This window comes from Physella acuta, unplaced genomic scaffold, assembly GCF_028476545.2.
Source record: "Physella acuta isolate Inbredline_101_S28 unplaced genomic scaffold, ASM2847654v3 ptg000425l, whole genome shotgun sequence".
Classification (NCBI taxonomy): domain Eukaryota; kingdom Metazoa; phylum Mollusca; class Gastropoda; family Physidae; genus Physella; species Physella acuta.
Window position 1 is genome coordinate 286917 of NW_026731944.1, and position 9364 is coordinate 296280.

The window sequence follows — 9364 nt, forward strand, 5'->3', positions numbered from 1 at the left end:
AAGGCTATTTCAAATAAATTTCACAGTTTGGGTACATAATTTTCTATATTGATAAATAACATCTTCTGTGTCACATACTTTTAGCTAACAGTACACTCAAGACATACAATGGGCAAATTAAACAACGCTACTAGGAATGAGTGAGGCAATACACTCCCATCATCCTCCTTTCATCATAAACTTTTGACACTAATTCATGAATATTGCAGTATAGCATATTTTACCCAAATTATTGGACAAGAAAAAAAAACTGCATTTGTACAAATATTCCCACATATCTGTTCATCTTAGCTTCTGTTGTTCACATTTTCCTGTGAAGAGCTGAAACTTTTATTTAAGTGAACATTTTAAGTTGGAATTAATAGTAAAAAAAAAAAATCATCACCAGCCAATCAAAAGTTAACGATAATTTAAAAAAAAAGTTCATAATCGAGCAATCTTTATTTTCCCATACTAGTATTACTAGCGTCACAACTAAGCTAATGAATGCATGTTAGATAGTGTCGTAAGATGTTTTAAAGTCTGTTCATGGCGGGTGACAGGGGCTCTTACTTCACTGTTTGCATGGACTGCAGATGTATCTGGTAATGACTGTATCATTGTCTCTGGTACTGTTATCTTACGGTTTAACAGACCTTGCAGATGTTCTTATCTGGCACTGTAGCCTACGGTTTAACTGACCTAACAGGCGGAGATACTGGATAGTGCATCCAGACTTAGCTGACGGAGTTATCTGTAAGTTATATGACGGTTTAACGGACCCTGCAGATGGTATATCTGGTGCTGTATCTAACGGTTTAACGGACCTTGCATATGTTCATATCTGGCAGTTATCTAATGGTTTAACGGACCCTGCAGATGGTATATCTGGTGCTGTATCTAACGGTTTAACGGACCTTGCATATGTTTATATCTGGCAGTTATCTAATGGTTTAACGGACCCTGCAGATGGTATATCTGGTGCTGTATCTAACGGTTTAACGGACCTTGCATATGTTCATATCTGGCAGTTATCTAATGGTTTAACGGACCCTGCAGATGGTATATCTGGTGCTGTATCTAACGGTTTAACGGACCTTGCATATGTTCATATCTGGCAGTTATCTAATGGTTTAACGGACCCTGCAGATGGTATATCTGGTGCTGTATCTAACGGTTTAACGGACCTTGCATATGTTTATATCTGGCAGTTATCTAATGGTTTAACGGACCCTGCAGATGGTATATCTGGTGCTGTATCTAACGGTTTAACGGACCTTGCATATGTTCATATCTGGTAGTTATCTAATGGTTTAGCGGATCCTGCAGATGTTGATATCTGGTACTGTTATCTAATGGTTTAACGGACCCTGCAGATGTTGATATCTGGTACTGTTATCTAATGGTTTAACGGACCCTGCAGATGTTGATATCTGGTACTGTTATCTAATGGTTTAACGGACCCTGAAGGTCCCTGAAGCAGGTGTTGGTCTCGCTGACGTACGGGTTCCATGCAGGTATCCTGTGGGGGATCTCTGGCACCCATGTCGGACAGCTGGCGATGGTCATGTACTCGGTGGGCGGGACGTGGCATGGTAGGATGGTCAAGTCATTGAGTCTGTGGGTTAGAGAGGATGGTCATGTACTCGGTGGGCGGGACGTGGCATGGTAGGATGGTCAAGTCATTGAGTCTGTGGGTTAGAGAGGAGGGTCAAGTCATTGAGTCTGTGGGTTAGAGAGGATGGTCATGTACTCGGTGGGCGGGGCGTGGCATGGTAGGATGGTCAAGTCATTGAGTCTGTGGGTTAGAGAGGATGGTCATGTACTCGGTGGGCGGGACGTGGCATGGTAGGATGGTCAAGTCATTGAGTCTGTGGGTTAGAGAGGATGGTCATGTACTCGGTGGGCGGGACGTGGCATGGTAGGATGGTCAAGTCATTGAGTCTGTGGGTTAGAGAGGATGGTCATGTCATTGAGTCTGTGGGTTAGAGAGGATGGTCATGTACTCGGTGGGCGGGACGTGGCATGGTAGGATGGTCAAGTCATTGAGTCTGTGGGTTAGAGAGGATGGTCATGTACTCGGTGGGCGGGACGTGGCATGGTAGGATGGTCAAGTCATTGAGTCTGTGGGTTAGAGAGGATGGTCATGTACTCGGTGGGCGGGGCGTGGCATGGTAGGATGGTCAAGTCATTGAGTCTGTGGGTTAGAGAGGGTGGTCATGTACTCGGTGGGCGGGGCGTGGCATGGTAGGATGGTCAAGTCATTGAGTCTGTGGGTTAGAGAGGGTGGTCATGTACTCGGTGGGCGGGGCGTGGCATGGTAGGATGGTCAAGTCATTGAGTCTGTGGGTTAGAGTGGATGGTCATGTACTCGGTGGGCGGGACGTGGCATGGTAGGATGGTCAAGTCATTGAGTCTGTGGGTTAGAGAGGGTGGTCATGTACTCGGTGGGCGGGACGTGGCATGGTAGGATGGTCAAGTCATTGAGTCTGTGGGTTAGAGAGGATGGTCATGTACTCGGTGGGCGGGACGTGGCATGGTAGGATGGTCAAGTCATTGAGTCTGTGGGTTAGAGAGGGTGGTCATGTACTCGGTGGGCGGGGCGTGGCATGGTAGGATGGTCAAGTCATTGAGTCTGTGGGTTAGAGAGGGTGGTCATGTACTCGGTGGGCGGGGCGTGGCATGGTAGGATGGTCAAGTCATTGAGTCTGTGGGTTAGAGAGGATGGTCAAGTCATTGAGTCTGTGGGTTAGAGAGGGTGGTCATGTACTCGGTGGGCGGGACGTGGCATAGTAGGATGGTCAAGTCATTAAGTCTGTGGGTTAGAGAGGGTGGTCATGTACTCGGTGGGCGGGGCGTGGCACGGTAGGATGGTCAAGTCATTGAGTCTGTGGGTTAGAGAGGATGGTCATGTACTCGGTGGGCGGGACGTGGCATAGTAGGATGGTCAAGTCATTAAGTCTGTGGGTTAGAGAGGGTGGTCATGTACTCGGTGGGCGGGGCGTGGCATGGTAGGATGGTCAAGTCATTGAGTCTGTGGGTTAGAGAGGATGGTCATGTACTCGGTGGGCGGGGCGTGGCATGGTAGGATGGTCAAGTCATTGAGTCTGTGGGTTAGAGAGGGTGGTCATGTACTCGGTGGGCGGGGCGTGGCATGGTAGGATGGTCAAGTCATTGAGTCTGTGGGTTAGAGAGGGTGGTCATGTACTCGGTGGGCGGGGCGTGGCATGGTAGGATGGTCAAGTCATTGAGTCTGTGGGTTAGAGAGGGTGGTCATGTACTCGGTGGGCGGGGCGTGGCATGGTAGGATGGTCAAGTCATTGAGTCTGTGGGTTAGAGAGGGTGGTCATGTACTCGGTGGGCGGGGCGTGGCATGGTAGGATGGTCAAGTCATTAAGTCTGTGGGTTAGAGAGGATGGTCAAGTCATTGAGTCTGTGGGTTAGAGAGGATGGTCATGTACTCGGTGGGCGGGACGTGGCATGGTAGGATGGTCAAGTCATTGAGTCTGTGGGTTAGAGAGGATGGTTATGTACTCGGTGGGCGGGACATGGCATGGTAGGATGGTCAAGTCATTGAGTCTGTGGGTTAGAGAGGGTGGTCATGTACTCGGTGGGCGGGACGTGGCATGGTAGGATGGTCAAGTCATTGAGTCTGTGGGTTAGAGAGGATGGTTATGTACTCGGTGGGCGGGACATGGCATGGTAGGATGGTCAAGTCATTGAGTCTGTGGGTTAGAGAGGATGGTCATGTACTCGGTGGGCGGGACATGGCATGGTAGGATGGTCAAGTCATTGAGTCTGTGGGTTAGAGAGGATGGTCATGTACTCGGTGGGCGGGACATGGCATGGTAGGATGGTCAAGTCATTGAGTCTGTGGGTTAGAGAGGGTGGTCATGTACTCGGTGGGCGGGACGTGGCATGGTAGGATGGTCAAGTCATTGAGTCTGTGGGGTAGAGAGGATGGTCATGTACTCGGTGGGCGGGGCGTGGCATGGTAGGATGGTCAAGTCATTGAGTCTGTGGGTTAGAGAGGATGGTCATGTACTCGGTGGGCGGGGCGTGGCACGGTAGGATGGTCAAGTCATTGAGTCTGTGGGTTAGAGAGGATGGTCATGTACTCGGTGGGCGGGGCGTGGCATGGTAGGATGGTCAAGTCATTGAGTCTGTGGGTTAGAGAGGAAGGTCATGTACTCGGTGGGCGGGGCGTGGCATGGTAGGATGGTCAAGTCATTGAGTCTGTGGGTTAGAGAGGGTGGTCATGTACTCGGTGGGCGGGGCGTGGCATGGTAGGATGGTCAAGTCATTGAGTCTGTGGGTTAGAGAGGATGGTCAAGTTATTGAGTTTGTGGGTTAGAGAGGGTGGTCATGTCATTGAGTCTGTGGGTTAGAGAGGGTGGTCATGTACTCGGTGGGCGGGATGTGGCATGGTAGGATGGTCAAGTCATTGAGTCTGTGGGTTAGAGAGGGTGGTCATGTACTCGGTGGGCGGGGCGTGGCATGGTAGGATGGTCAAGTCATTGAGTCTGTGGGTTAGAGAGGATGGTCAAGTTATTGAGTTTGTGGGTTAGAGAGGGTAGGATGGTCAAGTCATTGAGTCTGTGGGTTAGAGAGGGTGGTCATGTACTCGGTGGGCGGGGCGTGGCATGGTAGGATGGTCAAGTCATTGAGTCTGTGGGTTAGAGAGGATGGTCAAGTTATTGAGTTTGTGGGTTAGAGAGGGTAGGATGGTCAAGTCATTGAGTCTGTGGGTTAGAGAGGGTGGTCATGTACTCGGTGGGCGGGGCGTGGCATGGTAGGATGGTCAAGTCATTGAGTCTGTGGGTTAGAGAGGATGGTCAAGTTATTGAGTTTGTGGGTTAGAGAGGGTAGGATGGTCAAGTCATTAAGTCTGTGGGTTAGAGAGGATGGTCAAGTCATTGAGTCTGTGGGTTAGAGAGGATGGTCAAGTCATTGAGTCTGTGGGTTAGAGAGGATGGTCAAGTCATTGAGTCTGTGGGTTAGAGAGGATGGTCATGTACTCGGTGGGCGGGAGGTGGCATGGTGGGTATTAAATTGATGAGAAGGTCTTAAAAGTTTTCAAATAGATGCCTGTGGAAGACATCCCCCCCCCCCCCCACTTGTTAAAAAATAAGAATAAAAAGAAAAATCATACCTCCCAGAGGAGATGGTCGCGGACATCTTGGGCATTGGCACTGTCCACATGGGCTCCTTGGGGTACTCGCTCCAGTAGACCGGGTTCCAGCCCACTCGCTCGGGCCGGGCGCTGGGCGGGAACTTGTTCTGAAACAGGGAGGTCATAATGAAGAGATCTGTTGAACGTAATATTGCACTAATGTGGTCCATGTGTAACAAAAAACGCAGGTCGAATGCGAGCAAAATAATCTCCCCGGGGACACCAGCAAAGCTGCCTAACACCAGAGGCGTAGCGACCCTTCCCGGCGCCCGGGGACAAACTTTCGATTTGCACCCCACCACTCGAACTTTCGATTTGCACCCCCACCCCCTCAAACTTTCAATTTGCACCCCCCCTCCCTCGAACTTTTGATTTGCACACCCCCCTCAAACTTTCAAATTGTTTTTCAAACCCATTTTGGCGCCCCCTAAGGTCGGCGCCCGGGGACATATGTCCCCCCGCACCCCCCCCCCCCCCTCGCTACGCCCCTGCCCAACACCCCTACCCAAACTTAACTCCCCCCCCCCCGTCCCCGGGAGCACGTCCACCCCTTATGCTTATGTACCAGCCCTAAGCTTATGTACCACCCCTTATGTTTATGTACCTCCACCTCCACCCCCCCCCCACCCCTACTTACAATTCGAATTTCTTCAGGTTTCGGGTCCGTTTTCGCTTCCTCAGTTCCAACAGTACTCCCTCGTTGATGCACACCCCCGCCGCCATTTTGTGGTCCATCTGCTAGGCCAATTAGAGGGTAATTAGAGGTTGCAATTAGGCGTTCATAAGACAACATGGGTGGCTTGTCAGGAAATAAGCTTAGTGAATGTGTCCCGGGGTACAAAATTTGTGTCTCGGGATACGAACTTAGTGCCCTATTGTTTGATCGTAGTGTCCCGTAGTACGAATTTAGAGTAACTGAAAACGAACACAGTGTCCCGGGATACGAACTTTGCATCCTGGGATAAGAACTTAGTGTCCCTGGGTACGAACTTAGTGTCTCGAGATACGAACACCGTGCACTTTGGTGCGAATGTAGTCTCCCGTGGTATGAACTAAGTAACTAGGTTCAAACGTTAGTGCTCCGGGATACGAACTTAGTGCCCTATTGTTCGATCGTAGTGTCCCGATAGTACGAATTTAGAGTAACTGAAAACGAACATAGTGTCCCGGGATACGAACTTTGCATCCTGGGATAAGAACTTAGTGTCACTGGATACGAACTTAGTGTCCAGTGGTACGAATTAAGTGTCTTTGGGTACGAGCTTAGTTCAGCTTAGTGACACCAGGATACAAGCTTAGTATCTAGAGAAAAATCTCCGTTCCAAGGCAGACAAATTTGGTAAGGATGAAAAAAAATACTCCAATAACATACACTGGACATTTTATGAAATCCCTATACAAGCGGATAACCAGTAGATGCGCAAGCCGGGATGTGTTTTTACAGTAGTTTCCCTTTATTCATGGTAATTGAGATCACCAATGTATTTTTACTAAAAACATAAATAAACAGCGTCAGAAGTAATTAAAAAAAAACCCACAACAGACACATTAAAGCTATGTAAATGATAATTTTCTCTGCAGTCATTTGTTGTAGTTCTTGGTGAAATTATTCAAAATGAAATGGCATAGGGCCTGTATACATTTCCGAAATCTAAATGGCCGGATTGTTACACTCAGAGGCCGTAGCGAGGGGGGGGGGGGGGTGGGGGGTGCGGACTTGCACCGGGTGACACCATTTAGGGGGGGGGGGTGACACCAAGGCAAAAGATAGCAAAATATATAGAGAAAAACTTGAGGGGGGGGGGTGCAAATCGAAAGTTTGAGGGGGGGAAGGGGTGCAAATCGATAATTTGAAAGTTTGTCACTACGCCTCTGGGGGGTGGACACCGTTAAGTGCCGCACCGGGTGACACCCGACCTCGCTACGCCACTGGTTACACTTACCCACAAAACAGAAATGAACGTATTTAATTATTCTTATATCATAAGCTGCTACTCTCCTTCAGTGTTTCTTCTACTTTTTTCTCCGGAGGGGGGGGGGGGATTTGAAATTTTCGGGGGGGGGGGGGGGGCGGTAGACTATCTTACTGTTAAAAGTATATATTTTCTATATAGATTATATAAATTTCATATCGTTCGTGGGGGGGGGGGGGGGGGGGGGGGTGGGGGGGGGGCGTAGAGATGCCTGGAAGAAACTCTGCTCTCCTTGATAATAACCAGACGTTATGAGTACAGTCCTAGGCCGTGTTAAGGTCATTATAATCTTTGGCGCTGGGCTTTATTTTTTAAAAATAATTTTTGTGTGTGGTGCATTCTTAGGCCCAACCGGCAACTGCGACCGTTAGCCGTGCTCTAGACCTTATATCGCAATAGATACAGTTATGTTTGCATTGGGGAAAAATCTGAACTCGAACACTGTTAAAATTAATATTTTCTATATAAATTCCATTTCTTTCGTGTGTGGGGGGGGGGGGGGGCTTGGCCTTTCTCCCCCCCCCCCCCCCCCACCCCGAAAAGGTGTCTGGAAGAAAACTCTGGAAGCACCATATAGGCCACCAGTCTATAACCCAGCGGCATTGACTTTACAGTAACATAACGGAAACGTTATCCTAACTCCAATAATGGACCCCAGAAGAAAAAGTCGAGAAGATTCCATTACATATTTTAAAATGGAGGCGAGCGAGTTGACGGATTCCTTCCATAATGTTGTTGACATGGAATAAAAACGTGCCTTTTTAGATTTAGACTGTAAAAAAAAAAATTAAAAAAAAAACTTAAGTCTAAAATTAATTTAGAAATTTTTATATTTTTAGAATAAATGCTATAAGAGTTGCAAATCCAGAGAACTTGAAAATAATTTGTTGAGTTTAAGGCTACATTTCTATTTATTTTCATCAAGCCTAAGTTATAACCGGATGTTTCACTTTCGTAAGACAAATATTGATTGGCTGTACAGTAACTTAGTGATCGATAACTATTTGTTTACAAAACTTTGCAGATCAAGTTTTTAAATAACAATGCAAATTTTAAAACCCCATGACCTAGCTTTCTATTTTTAGCTTACAATGTGTACAATAAAAATCAATGGCGGCCTATCCAATAGCAGGATGCCATTGTTTATGTCGCCATTACACGTGAAAACCAAATTGTTTTTGCTTTTTTTTAATTTTATTTAGTTACCGAAAATATTATAAACATCAAATACATCCAATCTTTAGTAAAGTCCGAAAAAAACCAGACAGACAGGATTTTATAACCATATTAATTGTAACTACGCTGTGCATGATTTTAAATGAATTTATACACCTCTCAAATACCTTTGAGACTTTTCTCGCTGGTGTCCATTGCGTGCGGTTTTTATTAAACAAAATGCGATGACAACTTGGTAACCCATATCGGAAGAGTAGCGTTTCGATCGAAAGCAGAGTTTCTCTTCCAAGCATTTCTTCGGAAGGGGGGGGGGGGGGGGGAGAGAGCTCCAAGGGAAAATGTTGACAGCCCCCCCCCCCCCAAAAAAAAAAAACCAATCTTATACGAACCTAGATCTAGCTGGATCTTCATCTGATAGTAATACAAACCCATCTCTAGATCTAGAAATCTAGATTCTAGAATCTAGACCTAGACTAGATGTTTCTAATCTACTCACTGTTATTTCCGAGTGGCGACAACAGAGAGGCCGTATTTGAAACAGCCGTCAACCCTACTTGGCCGTCCCCTGTTACCTGACACGTCAACAATCAGCTATCTCATCAGTAAAAATGATTGCGTGTCTTGTTTTACCCTGCTTTTCAAATAAATAAAGAAATAAACATTGATGTCGTCACGAGCGACTTGACCTCATACAGGGAAGTAGAGGATTGAAACAAAAATAAACTTGTGAAAAACATCAAGAAAAAGACATACAAAACATCGAACGTGTGTCCGGGAAATTCTAGGATTTTAAACTTGCTGTTAGGTAATTGGTTTATCAATACGATTATGAATGAAATATCTAATTAGAGGGTTTTAAATAGAATTATTTTTATAAACAAAAGTGGCGCTAGGCTGTAGCATCATTATCCCAACCATTACCATCCTTTCAAATAAAATAAAATAATCTCTCAATCTCCCATGGAGACCTACGGATTCTCAAAACTTGAAGTCTACTTTATATAAATGAACTAAGATTGCGTCTTCTTCCAAGTCTGTCTCCCCTATCACCTATTCATCCTAG

General features: G+C 46.7%; 1 long non-coding RNA gene across 3 annotated transcripts; it reads right to left on the reverse strand.

The window, feature by feature from the left end:
- Window positions 1-1219: 1219 nt before the first annotated feature.
- LOC131942760 (uncharacterized) lies at window positions 1220-8958 on the reverse strand. Of its 3 annotated transcripts, none has more exons than XR_009386809.1 (4): window positions 8798-8958; window positions 5790-5887; window positions 5132-5259; window positions 1220-1597 (listed from the first exon to the last, which is right to left on the reverse strand). It is a non-coding gene; the product is annotated as an uncharacterized LOC131942760 (long non-coding RNA). The 3 variants fall into 3 exon arrangements; XR_009386808.1 differs by lacking the exon at window positions 1220-1597 and adding an exon at window positions 4741-4794; XR_009386810.1 differs by lacking the exon at window positions 1220-1597 and adding an exon at window positions 4950-4969.
- Between the last annotated feature and the right edge of the window lie 406 nt (window positions 8959-9364).